We start from the raw sequence: 18,232 nt of genomic DNA on the forward strand, positions 1-18,232 counted from the left end.
TTACTCATTTTATAATGGAAGTTCATACCTTTGACCAGGATCTTCCCATTTCCCCAACCTCCAGTCCCTGGTGATCACCATTTTATTCTCCATCTCTAGGAGGTTAGCTTTTTTAGATTCCTCAAATAAGTGAGATCACAATTTGTCTTTCTCTCTTATTTCACTTAGTATGATTCCTTCCAAGTCTATCCATATTTTCCTAAATGATAGGATTTTCTTCTCTCTCATGACTGAATAATTTTCTACTGTACACCTCCCCCCCAATACACACACACACACACTAAATCTTTATCCATTTGCCCATTGGTGGACACTTAGATTATTTCCATACCTTGGCTACTGTGAGCAATGCTGCAATGATTATAGGAGTGCATATATCATTTTTAGGTCCTCATTTCATTTTTTAAGAAATGGGATTGCTGAATTATATGGTAGTTTTATTTTAATTTTTTAGGGACCTTCATACTCTTTTCTATAGTGGACGCACAAATTTCCATTCACACCAACAGTGCACAAAGTTCCCTTTTCTCCAATCCTAACCAACACTTACTGCTTCTTTTTGATGACAGCCATTCTAACAGCTGTGAGGTGATAATTTCACTATTGTTTTGATTTGCATTTCCCTAATAATTAGTGATATTGAGCATCTTTTCATGTACCAGTTGGCCATTTGGATATCTTCCTTAGAAAAATATCTATTCAGTTTCTCTTCCCATTTTTAAATCACATAGGTTTTTTTTGTTATTGAGTTGTGTGAGTTCTTCAAATATTTTGGATATTAACTGTATCAGATATCTGATTTGCACATTTTTCCCCATTCAGTAGTTACGTTTTCGTTTTGTTAATTGTTTCTTTTACTCTGCAGAGCTTTTTAATTTGATGTAGTCCCACTTAACTGATTTTTGCTTTTGTTGCTTGTGCTTTTGGTTTCATATCCAAATATTGCCAAGATCAATGTCAAGAAGATTTTTCCATGTGTTTTCTTCTGAGTTTTATGGTTTCATTTCTTTGTTTAAGGCTTTAATTCACTTGGAATTAATTTTTGTAAGTGGTGTAAGGTAGAGGTCTAACTTCATTATTTTGTATGTGGTTATCCAATTTCACATTGCCATTGACTGAAGAGACTCTCCTTTCCTCATTGAGTATTCTTGGCTTCCTTGTCAAATATTAGTTGACTGTATGTAAAGGGATTTATTCTGAACTCTGGATTCTTTTCCATTTGACTATGTGTCTATTTTATGCCAATATCATATGGTTTTGATCACTATAGCTTTGAAGTATAGTTCTAAATCAGGAAAGAGCTGCCTCCAACTTTGTTCTTCTTTCTCAGGATTGCTTCGGCTGTTTGGGGCTTTTTGTGATTCCATGCAAATTGTATGTGTTTTTTTTTCTATTTTTGTAAAAATGCTATTAGAATTTAATAGGGATTATGTTGAATCTATAGATGACTTTGGGTAGTATGGACATGTTAGCAATATTCTTCCAATCCATGAACACAGACTATCTTTCTATTTGTTTGTGTCTTTAATTTTTTCATCAAAGTCTTGTAGTTTTCAGTGTTTAGGCATACTTGAGATATCACTGGTTTATTTCCACAACACCACTATTATTTGACTATCACAATAAAATGAGTTAAATTGCTTGTTTGTTTCCCAGTGCATATAAAAGTTATATTTACACTCTACTATAGTGTATTAAGTGTGCAATAGACTTTTGTTTAAAAAATGTACATACCTTAATTAAAAATATTTTATTGCTTAAAAATGCTATCATCTGAGCTTTTAGAGAGTCATAATCTTTTTGCCAGTGGAGGGTCTTGCCTTGATGTTGATGGCTGCTAATTGATCGGGGTGGTAGGAGCTGAAGTTTGCAGTGGTTATAACAATTTCTTAAAATAAGACAACAATGAAGTTTGCCACATTTATTCATTCTTCCTTTCAAGAGCGATTTCCCTGTAGCATGGGATGCTGTTTGATGATATTTGATCCGCAGTAGAACTTGCTTCAGAATTGGAGTCAACTGTATCAAACTCTGCCACTCTTTGTCAACTAAGTTCATATCATATTCTAAATCCTTTGTTGTCGGGGCGCCTGGGTGGCACAGCGGTTAGGCATCTGGCTTCGGCTCAGGGACTGATCCCGGCGTTATGGGATCGAGCCCCACATCAGGCTCCTCTGCTGTGAGCCTGCTTCTTCCTCTCCCACTCCCCCTGCTTGTGTTCCCTCTCTCGCTGGCTGTCTCTATCTCTGTCAAATAAATAAATAAAATCTTTAAAAAAAAATAAATCCTTTGTTGTCATTTCTACAAACTTCATAGTATCTTCAGCATGAGTAGCTTCCATCTCAAGAAACTACTTTCTTTTTTTTTTTATTAAGATTTTATTTATTTGAGAGAGAGAGAATGGGAGAGAGAGAAAGCACGAGAGGGGGGAGGGCCAGAGGGAGAAGCAGACTCCCCACTGAACAGGGAGCACAATGTGGAACTCGATCCTGGGACTCCAGGATCATGATCTGAGCTGAAGGCAGTTGCTTAACCAACTGAGCCACCCAGGTGCCTCAAAAAAATGCTTTCTTTGTTTACCCATAAGAAGCAAGTCCTCATCCATTAAAGTTTTATCATGAGATTGCAGTATTCAAATATAATAATAATGAAAAAGTTTGAAATATTATGGGAATTACCAAATGTGACACAAACACACATAGTAAGCAAATACTGTTGTAAAAATGGTACCCGTAGACTTGCTTGACTCAGAATTGCGAAAAACCTTCAATTTATAAAAAATACTCTATCTGTGAAGCATAATAAAGTGACGTGAAGTGCAAGGTATGTCTATACAGGTGTTTTACCTCCTTGGTTAAATTCAACCTAACTATTTTATTATTTTTGATGCTATTCTGAATGGAATTATTTTCTTTATTTCTTTTTCAAATACTTCATTCTTAGTGAATAGAAATGCAACTGATTTCTGTATATCAATTTTGTATCCCCTAACTCCTGAATCCATTGATTAGTTGTAACAGTTTTTTTGGTTGAGAATTTAAGATATTCTATATACAAGATCAAAGCATCTGCAAACAAAGATAATTTTACTTCTTTTCTGATTTGAATATCTTTTATTTCTTTATTTTGCCAAATTGCTCTGCCCGGGTCTTCCAGGTCTATGTTGAAAAAAGAGTGATATGCTTAAGAACCCTTGCCTTGGGGCGCCTGGGTGGCACAGCGGTTAAGCGTCTGCCTTCGGCTCAGGGCGTGATCCCGGCGTTATGGGATCGAGCCCCACATCAGGCTCCTCTGCTATGAGCCTGCTTCTTCCTCTCCCACTCCCCCTGCTTGTGTTCCCTCTCTCGCTGGCTGTCTCTATCTCTGTCAAATAAATAAATAAAATCTTTAAAAAAAAAAAAAAAAAAAAAAAAAAAAAAAGAACCCTTGCCTTGTTCTTCACCTTGGAGGAAAATCTTTCAACCTTTCATTGTTGAATATGTTGTTAGCTGTGAGCTTATCATATATGAGGTTTGTTCTTTTTATATCAAATTTTTAAAGAGTTTTTATCATGAAAGGATGTTGTATTTTGTCAAATGCTTTTTCTACATCTATTGAGATTATCGTATGATTTTTGTCTTTCATTCTGTTAATGTGGTATATCACATTTATTAAATTACATATACGGAACCATTTTTGTATCCCAGGATAAATCTTGCTTGATCATGATGTGTGATTCTTTTGATGTGCTATAAAACTTGGTTTTCTGGTGTTTTATTAAGGATTTTTTTGCATCTTTATTCATCAGGAATATTGACCTGTGGTTTTCTTGTATTGTCCTTATCTGATTTTAGTAGCAGGGTAATGCTGGCCTTATAATATGAGTTTGGGAATGTTCCTTCTTCAGCTTTTTTGGAAAGAGTTTGAGAAGGATTGCTATTAGTTCTTTAAAAGTTTGGGGAAATTCACTAGGGAAACCTTTTATCTGGTCCTAGACCTTTCCTTTGTAGGAGACTTTTGATTACTGATTCAGTTTCTTTACTTATTATTAGACTGTTCAGACTTTCTATTTATCCATGATCCTTTTTTGGCAGATTGTATGTTTCTAGGAATTTTTCCATTTCTTCTAGGTTATCCAATTTATTAATTAATGTATATTAATGTATAATTGTTATTATTAATGTATAATTGTTCACATTAATCTTTTTTGATCCTGTGTATTTCTGTGGTATCAGTTGCAATGTCTCTTCTTTCATTTCTAATTTTTCTCTTTTTTCCTTAGTCTAGGGAAAGGTTTGCCAATTTTTTTTTCCTTTTCAAAAAATAGGGCTTGTTTTTTGACCTATCACATGATCTATGCTAGAATATGTTTCATATAGACTTCAGAAGAATATGCAGCTGCAGTTGGATGGAATGTTTTATATATGTCTGTTAGGTCATTTGACCTAAAGTATGGCTCAAATCCACAGTTTTTTGTGGTTTATTTTCTGTCTTAATGAGCTACCCATTTTGAAAGTGGAGTATTGAAGTCCCCTCCTATTATTGTACTGTTGTGTGTATCTCTCTTCAGCTTTGTTAATGTTTGCTTAATATATTTAGGTGCTCCTAAATGTTGGGTGCATATATATTTACAATCATTCATATATGTATATACGATCATTATATATTTTTATAACTTTGAATCTCTTTATCGTTATGTAATGACTTTCTTTGACTCTTGTTATCATTTTGGCTTAAATGCTATTATGTCAGATATAAATATAGCTCCCGTGTACTCTTTTGGCTTCTATTTGCATAAAATATCTTTTTCTACCCCTTCATTTTGAGTCTTTGTGTGTCTTTAAAGCTGGAGTTAAGTTTCTTGTAGGCAGCATTAAATTGGGTCTTGTTTTTATCCATCCAAGCACTCTATGCTTTTTGATTGGAGCATAAAATCCATTTATGTTTAGAGTAATTATTGATTTATGAAGACTGACTAATGCTATCTTATTCATTGTTTTCTGGTTGTTTTGTATTTCCCTTTTTCCTTTCTTCTTCTTCTGTGACTTCTTTGTGAATTGATGTTTTCTGTCATGGTACGATTTTATTTCCTTCTCTATCTTTTGTGAATCTATGTTTTTGTGTTGTGATTATCATGAGGTTTATATAAAACACAGATATACCAGTCAATGTTATGCTAATAATACTTTGACATTGATCACATACAAAAAGCTCTATTATTTTACTCTCCCCCCCTCCTTTTGTGTTCTTGATGTCACAATTAACCTATTTTTATATTGTGCATTCAGCAGCTATGGTCACTTTTAGTACTCTCAGAATTTGTGAATATAAAGTTACCCTCTTGTGAATTAAATTTTCCTTGGAATGTTTGCATTCCCTATTTCTCATATACATAAGAATAAATTGAAATGGATTTTAGGACTTCTGAATCTACTTATATAGCTTTCAATTATCCTTGTAAATGTTATCTATGTTCTTCTCTAATCAGAAGTTCAAGGGGATCCAATGTATACCTTGTAGTTACAAATGTAGTCACAGTGTAGGGAAATGGTATTTTAATGATTATCTGCATTACAGTAATAATCTTCAAAGAACACAGATGTTGAAAAGCAATGTTCCATGTCCAAGAAAATAAAAATACTTTTAGTAATTTTAGATAAAAGTAAATTTGTGACATCATTTTCCTGTACACTAAGTTCAGAAAGTTGTTGTTGAAATGTATGTTGCAAAAAGGCCATGATGATGAATTTGTAAACAATAGTTTCCTTTTATAAATGATCTCAAGGACTATAAAGAATCACCAGGCTCTACATCTGGTATATGGTGACTAATACTGAGCAATCAAAATAGAGGATCTTGATTCAGTAAAATTGAGTAACCTTAAGAAAGTTAAAACCTTTATTGGACCTCTATGTTAATTCATAAAAACTATGGTCCTGTAAAATCAAAACACTTGTCTTTGAAATTCATTTAATAAATCCTTAACACCACTGAAATATGTGGAAAAGTAAAGTCCTTATTATTTTCAGCACAAAGAATTAGATAAAATTCAATGAATCAGTAACTATGAATGAAAAAATATAAAGTGGTCAATAACATAAATGAGGTCTAAAAAACGCATATGGATAATTGAATAGAAACTTGATAAACGATAGATTCTTACTTTCTCACTAATCTTCTTAGTCACTGATGTATACCTATATTTAGATTAATTAAACTTTGGAGAAAATAAGAATACATTAGTAAGACAATCAGTCATTTAGTAGAAACCATTGGCATATTCATTTTATTCTCTTGTATCCTGTATCTCTAAATGGAAACCATGGAAGCTTATATCCTTGAAATCCAGCTTAGGCCTAGGAATTCTTGCCCTCATTTAACTATATTAATTTCTCCTCTATGAACACTTTCCCTATTGCTAATTCTAGAAGCAAACAAAAAAAATAATAACCATTAAAAATATATTTGAAAGTTAATGTACATGACATTCTGTTTTAATTTCTACATTGGTAAGAGTCAACGATAAATCTGTATCAATTGATAATGAGTATGATAATCATTAGAATTTTAAGACAAATAGAGAGCTAGATAATAATGTATAATTAATTATATATTGATTTTTGATGAAAATTATAAAATCCTGACTTTATGCCTGGAGGTTAATTAGAAGCTAATGTAGGTAATGTTCTTCCTATATGCATATAGTCCAAATGACTCAGGACTCAAAGAATAATTTATCTAGGAAATGAAGTGCTTAAGTCACATAGCGTTACTTCTGCCATTCTCTATTGGTGAAGCTGTCATAGCCCATTCAGGCTCAAGAGGAGGAGGCATAGACTAAACTTTTTTATGGGAGAAATGTCAAATAATTTGCTGTCATCTAAAAAAATTATGCCCATATACCTTCTGACCATAAATTATTTATATAATTCCCATGAGCAAAAGCACTCATTTCCTTCCAAGACCACCAAAAGTATTATCCAGTGACCACGTAGGATCAAGCTCATGGTCAAGGATGGCGTAATTTAAATCTGATCCATGTATGGATGAAGCTTCTCAGGTGCAATTCTTTAGTTACAGTTTCTCTTGAACTGCTCATGCCTCCTTTTGCCAGCACCACATCCAACCTTCAATGGTAGGACAGCATAGGTGTATTAGTCAGCATCCTCTAGACAAATATATATATGGAGTTTAAAATTGGCTTACATGGAACATTACATCAAAAACTAAGGATATAGGGGCACCTGGGTGGCGCAGTCGTTAAGCGTCTGCCTTCGGCTCAGAGCGTGATCCGGGAATCCCGGGATCGAGCCCCACGTCAGGCTCCTCTCCTGGGAGCCTGCTTCTTCCTCTCCCACTCCCCCTGCTTGTGTTCCCTCTCTCGCTGGCTGTCTCTCTCTGTCAAATAAATAAAATCTTTAAAAAAAAAAAACTAAGGATATACTGTATGGTCACTAACATAACATAATAAAAAATTATTATAAAATAAAAGAAATAAAATAAAATAGGCTTACACAATTATGGAGGTCAAGAAGTTCCACAATCTGCCATCTTCAAGCTGGAGAACCAGAAAACTCAGTGGCATATTCAATCCAAGTCTGAAAGTCAGAAAATCAGGGTGGGGAGGAGGGATGCAAAAGTATAAAGTCCTGGTTCCAAAAGCCCGAGAACCAGGAACACTAGTGTCCAAAGGCAGGAGAAGATGGATGTCTCAGTTCAAGCAGGGAGAGTGATTTCACCCTTCTTCTTTTTGTTCTACTCAGACCCTCAACAGATTAGATGATTCCCAAGAGCATGGTGTGGGCACCCTTCTTTACTCAGTCTGCTAATTCAAATGCTGATCTCTTTCAGTGACACCCTCACAGACACATTCAAAAATCATGTTTTACTAGCTATCTGGGCATGACTTAGCTCAATCAAATTGGCATATAAAATAGACCATCACAATAGGATTACAACAGACAATATTTAAAATCTTAAAGTAGATCTTTAAAGTTCTTATCACAAGAAAAAAAAATTGTTAACTGTGTGTAGTAATGGATGATTATGAATCATTATGTTTACACTTGAAACTAATATAATGTTATGATATAGGTAAATTAAAAAAGTAGAGGAAAAGAGAAGGTACACAAAAGTTTTTAGTCCATAACAATTCTATAAACCAAACACACCCACAAGCCAGTTATTTGATTAGAATTCAGACCTGCTCCCTGAAAATGATTCTGCAGTGACTCTACCCTACTTATGTGACTCTACCCTACTCATATTGAGTTTATGGAACATAGTAATTTAGGGACATAAAGACCATTTTTTAAAAAAATTTACGTTGTTTCTATTCCTTTCAGTGCAGGCTGGTGTAACCCATTAAAACATTGTCTTTTTTAATGCACAATTTGTTCATTAGACAAAATTCAATTCATTAGACAAAGCCTATAAGTATAAATATCTTCCACTTAATCCTTTCACTACCTTAAGGTCTACAACATAAAAATTGCTGTATGACAAAGCCCTGAATATTCTTAGAAATACTATGATTTAACAGTATTTGCAAGGCCTACCCCTTAGATTTTTAGAAGCCCTTATGTCTTTCTGAAACATCTACAAGAAAGTACCTTAAATCTTTCTGGGACCTTAATGACAAATTTTTCTTTCAAACCTTATCTTTATTTTTATCCTGAAGCCATGTCTTTCTGAGATTTGATTTTTTTTCCCCTTAAGGTCTTTCTTATTTTGCAACTCCTTTGCAGACTAAAAAGATTATCAAAGGTAAGAGTTTCCTCTCCTCAAGTTTCCAAAACCATTTTCCTCAATTCCTTTCAACCCTTCATAGACAAGCTCTTTAAAACTGGCAGGCTCCCAGCCTTTCCCTTAAGATCAGGAACACAACAAGGATGCCCACTCTGGCCATTATTATTCAACATAGTACTAGAAGTCCTTGCAACAGCAATCAGACAACAAAAAGAGATAAAAGGTATCCAAATCAGCAAAGAAGAAGTCAAACTGTCTCTCTTTGCAGATGACAGATACTCTACATGGAAAACCCAAAAGAATCCACTCCCAAACTACTAGAAGTTATAGAACAATTCAGTAATGTGGCGGGATACAAAATCAATGCTCAGAAATCAGTTGCATTTCTATACACAAACAATGAGACTGAAGAAAGAGAAATTAGAGAATCCATTCTATTTACAATAGCCCCAAAAATCATATGCTATCTCAGAATTAACTTACCCAGGGATGTAAAGGATCTGTATTCTAGAAACTACAAATCACTCTTGAAAGACATTGAAGAAGACAGAAAAAGATGGAAAATAGTCTATGCTCATGGATCGGAAGAATTAACATAGTTAAAATGTCTATGCTACCCAGAGCAATCTACACTTTCAATGCTATCCCGATCCAAATACCAATGACATTTTTCAAAGAACTGGAACAAACAGTCCTTAAATTTGTGTGGAACCAGAAAAGGCCCCGAATCACCAAGGAATTGTTGAAAAGGAAAAACAAAGCTGGGGGAACCACGTTGCCAGATTTCAAACTATACTACAAAGCTGTGATCACAAAGACAGCATGGTACTGGCACAAAAACAGACACATAGACCAATGAAATAGAATAGAGAACCCAGAAATGGACCCTTGGCTCTTTGGGTAACTAATCTTTTACAAAACAGGAAAAAACATCCAGTGGAAAAAAGACAGTCTCTTCAATAAATGGTGCTGGGAAAATTGGACAGCTATATGCAAAAGAATGAAACTTGACCACTCTCTCACACAATGCACAAAGATAAACTCCAAATGGATGAAAGACTTCAATGTGAGGCAGGAATCCATCAAAATCCTAGAGGAGAACATAGGCAGCAACCTCTTTGACATCAGCCACAGCAACTTTTTTCATGACACATCTCCAAAGGCAAGAGAAACAAAAGATAAAATGAACTTGTGGGAGTTCATCAAGATAAAAAGCTTCTGCATAGCCAAAGAAACAGTCAAAAAAACTAAGAGGCAGCCCACGGAATGGGAGAAGATATTTGCGAATGACACTACAGATAAAAGACTGGTATCCAAGATCTACAAAGAACTTCTCAAACTCAATACACGAGAAACAAATAATGAAATCAAAAAATGGGCAGAAGATATGAACAGACACTTTTCCAATGAAGACATGAAAATGGCTAACAGACACATGAAAAAATGTTCAAAATCACTATCCATCAGGGAAATTCAAATCAAAACCACATTGAGATACCACCTTAGGCCAGTTAGAATGGCAAAAATGGACAAGGCAGGAAACAACAAATGTTGGAGAGGAGGTGGAGAAAGGGGATCACTCTTACACTGTTGGTGGGAATGCAAGTTGGTACAACCACTCTGGAAAACAGTGTGGAGGTCCCTTAAAAAGTTAAAAATTGAGCTACCCTTGATCCAGCCATTGCACTACTGGGTATTTACCCCAAAGATACAGACGTAGTGAAGAGAAGGGTCATATGCACCCCAGTGTTCATAGCAGCATTGTTCACAATAGCTATATTGTGGAAGGAGCCTAAATGCCCTTCAACAGATGACTCAATTAAGAAGATGTGGTCCATATATACAATGGAATATTACCCAACCATCAAAAAGGACAATTTCTCAACATTTGCTGCAACATGGACGGGACTGGAGGAGATAATGCTAAGTGAAATAAGTCAAGCAGAGAAAGACAATTGTTATATGGTTTCACTCATTTATGGAACATAAGAAGTTGGAAGATCGGTAGAAGAAAGGGAAGAAGAAGGGGGGGTAAACAGAAGGGGGAATGAACCATGAAAGACTATGGACTCTGGGAAACAAACTGAGGGCTTCAGAGGGGAGGGGGGTGGGGGAATGGAATAGGCTGGTGATGGGTATTAAGGATGGCACGTATTGCATGGTGCACTGGGTGTTATACTCAAGTAATGAATCATGGAACTTTACATCAAAAACTAGAGATGTATGGTGACTAACATAATAAAAAAGTATTATAAAAAAATAAAATAAAAATAAATAAAAAGTCATCTCCACACCAAAAAAAAAAAAAAAAAAAAAAGAATTGGCAGGCTTCCAGATACTGGGTTCCCAAACCAGCATGTCATGGTGTTTTTATGTTTTTTGTTTTGTTTTTTATGAGACTACCTAGATTTTGGTTCCAGTTCCAAATTATGTATAGTTTTCTAATTTTTAATAACCAAATCACCAAATCTTAATATCAAAAGAGACCCATTTTAATTTTCTGACAGTTTATGGATCACAGTTTTTTGTTTTTTTAAAAGATTTATATATTTATTTTAGAGAGGGAGAGGGCATTCAAGCAGGGGGTGGGACAGAAGGAGAGGGAGAGAATTTCAAGCAGACCTCCCAGTGAGCATGGAGCCTGACTTGAGGCTCAATCTCAGCATCCTGAGATCATGACCTGAACCAAAATCAAGAGTTGGCTGTTTACCTGACTGAGCCACCCAGGCTCCCCTATGTGTTACAATTTTAAATAGACCTCTGAATCACAATATTTGGGATCTTCACTAGAAAGACCAGAATGGCTGGGATTTACTCCAAAAGCTGGAGATTAAAATGATCTGGAGTTTTCTTCTCCTCATACATCTGGTACCTGGTTTGGGAGGACTCAGTGTTTAGGCTCAACTGAAATTATTGAACAGAAGAGTTACACAGGTTTCCCCATTCACCTTGGGCTTACTCACATTGTGGGATTTTTAGGGTAGTCAAACTTCATATATTATGACATATCTCTAAGGATGAGTGTTTCAGCAAAAGATGAAAACAACATAGCCTTTTATTACCTAACTTAGAAAGTCACATAGAGTAACTTTTATTATATTCTTGTGGTTGAAGTAGTCACAAGCCTGGACAGATTCAAAAGGAAAAATTAGAATCCACCTGTCAATGGGAAAAGTATAAAAAAAGGGGGGGAGGCATGTTCTAAAACTACCATAAAATATGTAAATAATATGCAAATAATAATGGATTTTATGTTTGATAATGTGGAATGAATATTTTAAGGGATCTGTATATTTATTCTTCATACATTTGTTTTGTGTATTTATTTTTTAAAGAAACTCCAATCTAGATTTTTTACATGAATATCCATTTTAAGATGGATATTTCTTTAGTTTATGTTTGGTTTGAATAGGTTATGAAACACAGTCTATAATACTAAATTGATAAAAATATGAATATCTATAATAAAGTCACTTGAAATATAATTATATGCTTTATAGGGTGTATAGTTTAGCAAACTTATCAGAAAACAAATTAACTAAAAACCCAAAAGGTGGCAAAACATATTGCCTCATCTAAAAATTGCTTTTTCCGATTAATTGAAGTATATTCCTCTTTACTAAGACTCTCTACCTTATTCAACCATTCCAGTTCCTCTATATCAACAATGGAAAAAATTAAAAAATTAAATTTTTAAAAATAAACTTTGGACAAAAGTAAGTATTTCACACTAATCTTCTAATTGAAATATTATACTTTATTTTATTATTTTTTTAAGATTTATTCATCCATTTTAGAAAGAGAGAGAGTGCATGAGAAGGGGAGGGGCAGAGGGAGAGGGAGAGAAGCAGACTCCCTGCTGAGCATGGAGACTGCCATGGGGCTCCATCTCACTCCCCTAAGACCATGACCCCCGCTGAAACCAAGAGTCGGATGTCCAACCAACTGAGCACCCAGACGCCCCTGAAATATTTTATTGGAAGTGTTGGAGAACTAGAATTTCAGAGCCAAATACAGAGGAAGAGGAAGGAAGAATAAATTGAAAAGAATGTTTCTCACTTCTTAAGGCAATTTTTTTAATTTTAAAAGTTGAAAGTGAGGAGCTGAGCATCCAAGAAAATCTTTCAGCAGCTATAAGTCTACTAAAGAAGATATTAATAAATTTAACAGGTTTCAGATAGCACTCTGTTGAACTACCTCACAGGAATTAGGGTTTAACAGAAATCTACCAGGTTTCACAAGGACCAAATCTCAGATTTGAAAAATTGTGCCAAATAAAAGATGTTATCAGAGAACAGGAAACATAATACACTGAACACACTGCAAAATTGAAAATTAAAAAAAAAAAATGCAATAACCAAAACTAGGAATTAATAAGTTCAACAAAGTTGAAGAGAGAATTAGTGAACTGGAAAATAAAGCAGAAGAATCTATCCATCCTACATTTATACAAGTGTGGTAATTATGCACAAAAAAAGCATTACGCAAACATGGAAGAGAAATTTTAAAAAGGCCCATGTATGTGTAATTGGTTTTGCAGAAGAGGGAAAAGATAGAACTGGGAAGAAATAATATTTGAAGTGGAAATGATGAAGAATTTTCCAAAGCTGACAAAAAAATAACAAGTCACAGATTTAAGTAGTACTACATAAACCCTAGTAAGGTAACTACAAAGAAAACTATGTCTATGGACATCACATACATTAACTTAAAACTAAATATGAAAAGGCAATTTTAAGTCAATCAAAAAATACATATTAAGCTATAAATTCTAATCAGTAACTTCTTAATAAGAACAATGTACACCACAGGAAAATTGAATTATTGTATTTTCAGAATGCTGAAAAACACTTCCAAACTAAAAAAAATATGTATTTATGAAGCTTCTATAAGAAAACATAGGTGAATAACTGTTAATTTTTTGTGTAAACATACATATTGTTGGTTACAAAAACCTCAACATAACAAAAATATACAAATGGATTTCATCTAAATTATAAATTTCTATTTGTCAAAAGGCACCATTAAATAAATGAAACAAGCTACAGATATTTAGAAGGTGTTTGTTACACATGCATATGACAAAGAACTTTTAAGAATAATACATTAAAAAAAAAATCTAAGAGTAATTTAAAAAAAAAAGCAACACATCTAGATATGGATAAAAACCTTGAACAGAGATTTTGCAAAATATTTTTGATTGGCCAACAATTCATGAAAATGTGTTAAGATAAGGTAGGTATCAGGTAAATGCAAATTATAACCACAATGAAATTTCATTTTAACACACTAGAAAATCAGGGGGTTGTGGGTAAAGAGAAAGACTGACATTCGATAATGTTGGAAAATGTGGAGCAGCTAGAAATTACATACATTGTGTGGGAGTAATGATACAATACCTTTGAAAAAGGTGCAATTTCCTACCAAGTTAAACAGACATTTACCCATGACCCAACCATCCATTCCTGACCATTTACCCAACAAAAATACATGTCCACACAAAACCTATACAAAATGTTCATAGTGATCTTATTCATAATAGCCATAAATTGGACAGAACCTAAATGCCCATTACCAGAAAATGGATAAATTGTGATATATTCACATGGTGGGATAAGATTAAGTGATAAAAATGAATAAACTAGGGGCGCCTGGGTGGCACAGCGGTTAAGCGTCTGCCTTCGGCTCAGGGCGTGATCTCGGCGTTATGGGATCGAGCCCCACATCAGGCTCCTCCGCTATGAGCCTGCTTCTTCCTCTCCCACTCCCCCTGCTTGTGTTCCCTCTCTCTCTAGCTGTCTCTCTCTCTGTCAAATAAATAAAGAAAATCTTTAAAAAAATGAATAAACTATTCATATATGCAACAACATGGATGCATTTCAATGACATTACATTGAAGAAAGAAGGCAAATACAAAAGAATAGATCCTGCATTATTCCACTTATACAAAGTCCAAGCATAGGTGACATTAATCTAAAGTGAAAGAAATTAGAAATTTGTTGTTTGCAGGGGTAGAATTGGGGGGTGGGTGTATGTGGGGTGACTCAAAAGAAAAAGTGAAGGAATTTAAAGGTGGGTATAAAAATGTTAAATATAACGTTGTTAAAACTCAAGGAACTCAACACTAAAGAAGTAGGCATTTTACTGTGTAGATATTATACTTTAATGAATAAACAAAAAAGATATAAAAATTTATAGTCTTTAATCATTAAAGATATTGAATAAGCAATTAATCCACTCCTTCTATCCTAACAAAGAAGATTCCAATTTACACACACTTACACAAAAATAAAAGTAACACTTCCAGACTTGGTTTAAGATTGCATTGCCATAATACCAAAACCTGACAAGGATAATATAAGAAAGGCAAGTTCCAAGCAATTTTCTCTCACGAACATAGGTTTTAAAATTGGCAGCGTAAATGTACTTGGGGGTGTCGAGGGGGGAGGCAGGTGGGTGTGTGTAAAATCCCAGCCAAGTTGAATTTATTCTAGGAATGCAAGGTTCTTTTAAAAGTTTCTCAAGGTAAGTTACTATTATTAAGAGGATAAAAAAAAAATTTACATGCAAAGATGAATTTGATAACATTTACATTTAATCCATGTCTTTCTAAACTAGGATTATAAAGGGACTATCCAAAAACTTATGGCAAACATAAACTTAATAAAATTTGAGGACTTTTCCCTTTGAGCTTGGGAATGAGGCAGTATTGTCTGTTACCATTGCTTCTATTTAATATTATGCTTGAGGTTTCTCCTCACCAATACAATAAAGCAAGTAAAAGAGACAGTGGAAAAGAGGAAATATAATTGTCATTCCAGATGACATAAATTCACATGAGAAGGACAAACAGAATGTATTCTAAATTATTAAAATAAAAAAGTAAATCTAGTAAGTTCACGGTATAGGAAAATTAATAGTATTCCCATCAAACAGTACAATTGGAAATTGAATTTTTTTTTAAAAGTCCTATGAACCATTGCATCAAAAAATGTAAGATACCTAGGAATAAATCTAAATGTTTTATAAGACTCCAGAAAGAAAACAATCATTACAGGGATATTTTAGATTTTAAAATTAATATTGAGATAAGAGGGCCAAAAATAGGAAAATACTGAAGGAGAAAATTGGAGAACTTATTCTATGCCATATATAATATTAATGTAAAAGCATAATAAATAAGATTTTGTTATGTTGTTATAATATTAACTAAAACAATATAGTATTATGGAGTCCAGAAATGGATGTACATGAAACAAAAACAAACTGAAGAATAATAGGGGAAAGGATGACCTTTCTTTTTAAAGATTTGATTTATTTATTCGACAGAGATAGAGACAGCCAGTGAAGAGAGGGAACACAAGCAGGGGGAGTGGGAGAGGAAGAAGCAGGCTCACAGCGGAGGAGCCTGATGTGGGGCTCGATTCCATAATGCCGGGATCACTCCCTGAGCCGAAGGCAGACGCTTAACCGCTGTGCCACCCAGGTGCCCCAGGATGACCTTTCTAATAAACAACCTAAGTATCTATTAATAATAGAATGGGTAAAAAAAAAAAATAGGTGTATCCATATAATGAAATATTATACAACATAGTGAGGTTCTGAAAGGGTGGTTAGGGGTACCCTACTAATCCCTGAGGCTCTTGCAGGTGGTCTACAAAGGAAAAATTGTACTGATAATAATATCAAGATGTATGCATCATCTTCACTGTTACTCTCTCACAAGTGTTCAGAGTATTATTCCATTTATATGAAGTCTAAGAGCAGGTGAAATTAATCTTATATGGCAAAAATAAGAAATTAGTTGTATGCAGGGATAAAAGTGGAAGAGGTATGAAGGATGACAGATTTAGTAGTTTCAGTTCCAGATTTTAATTTACCTTCAAGAAATTCTACTTACAGAGCTTCTGTAGTGTCAAAGAATATCCATAATAATCTGAAAAAGAATACATTAAAACAACTTCCCCTTCCAACTACATATTTGCATGAGACTACATTTCCTTCAAATTATTCTACCAGACAACACGTAGCAACAGATTAAATGCAGAAGCAGATATAAAATCCAACTTCCTTCTATTAATACAGATATTAGAGAGATTTGAAAAAATGTTAAACAATGCCACTCTTTTCATAATTTTTGGGGGAAAATATAGCTATTTATCACACAAAAAAATGTTAACATGATTATTTTATTATTACTGTATTAAATTAATACTGAAAAAAATTTTAATTTTTAACACAGTGGATATATATGTTTATTTTATGATAATCTATTGCTCTGTACACTTATGACCCATACACTTTTGTGTGTATATTTTGACTAAACATTTAAGATTATTTAATTAGAAAAAAATAATATTTAATTAGGGGTAATTTTATGTCATAGGAGAAGATTTTCTAAGTCCTTTTCCTTTAAAATATCATCCATTTTTCAATTATAAGTTTTAAAAAATTATTGGGTATTTGCCCAAAGAATACAAAAACACAAATTTGAAAGGATATATGCACCCTTATGTTTATTACAGCATTATCTACAATAACCAAATTATGGGAGCAGCCCAAGTGTATATCAAAAGATGAATGGATAATGAAGATATGGTATATGTATAAAGGAATATTAGTAGGCTATAAAAAAAGTAAATCTTGCCATTTGCAACACGTATTATGGATCTAGAGAGTGTAACACTAAGTTAAAGTAAGTCAGAGATATACAAATACCATATGATTTTAATCATATGTGGAATTCAAGAAACAAAACAAGTGAACAAAGGGGGAAAAGGACAAATCAAACAGTGGTTATCAGAGGCAAAGTGGATGGGAGGGATAGGTGAAATAGGTGAAGGGGATTAAGAGTGCATTTATCTTGATGAGCACTGAATAGTATGTAGGATTGATGAACCATTCATTATATTGTACACCTGAAACTAATAAAACACTGTATTTAACTATACTGGAATTAAAATTTAAATAAATAAATAAAGTTTTAAAGAATTCTTGATTACTATTATCAGGAAATAAGTAGAGCCTTCTAGGATTAGAAATATCAACTTCATTTCCTCTTCATTACTCCTCTTTTCCATATTTCATCAGAGGTAGAGATTAAAATGTATTACTAAAGCTCTCATGATTTTTATGAGGTAATTATTTAGCTGTCCTTTAACCATTCTGTTATCTGAATTAATAAAATAAAGCAATCAAACTTTTTTTTTTTTCAAATTCAATTTCAGACTGGTTACACAAACTGATCTCACTTGAGATGATTACCAGCAGTGGAGATAGTATTTAATACAATCAAAGATTAGCAGTGGAACACATAAAAATATCCTCAACTTTTCCAGATCCTAGTATAAAGATGTCAAGCAGAATAAACTAGGGTCTTGGAGAGAAATAAGAGATGAATTGATACTGGGAATGAAGAACAAATATTTTTATCTCCTACTGTGTACAGAAACTGCTGAAAGTAACACTGTGAAATAGGTGATATTTTTTTCTTGTTGGAATTTGT

This window comes from Ursus arctos, unplaced genomic scaffold (assembly GCF_023065955.2).
Source record: "Ursus arctos isolate Adak ecotype North America unplaced genomic scaffold, UrsArc2.0 scaffold_3, whole genome shotgun sequence".
Taxonomy (NCBI): domain Eukaryota; kingdom Metazoa; phylum Chordata; class Mammalia; order Carnivora; family Ursidae; genus Ursus; species Ursus arctos.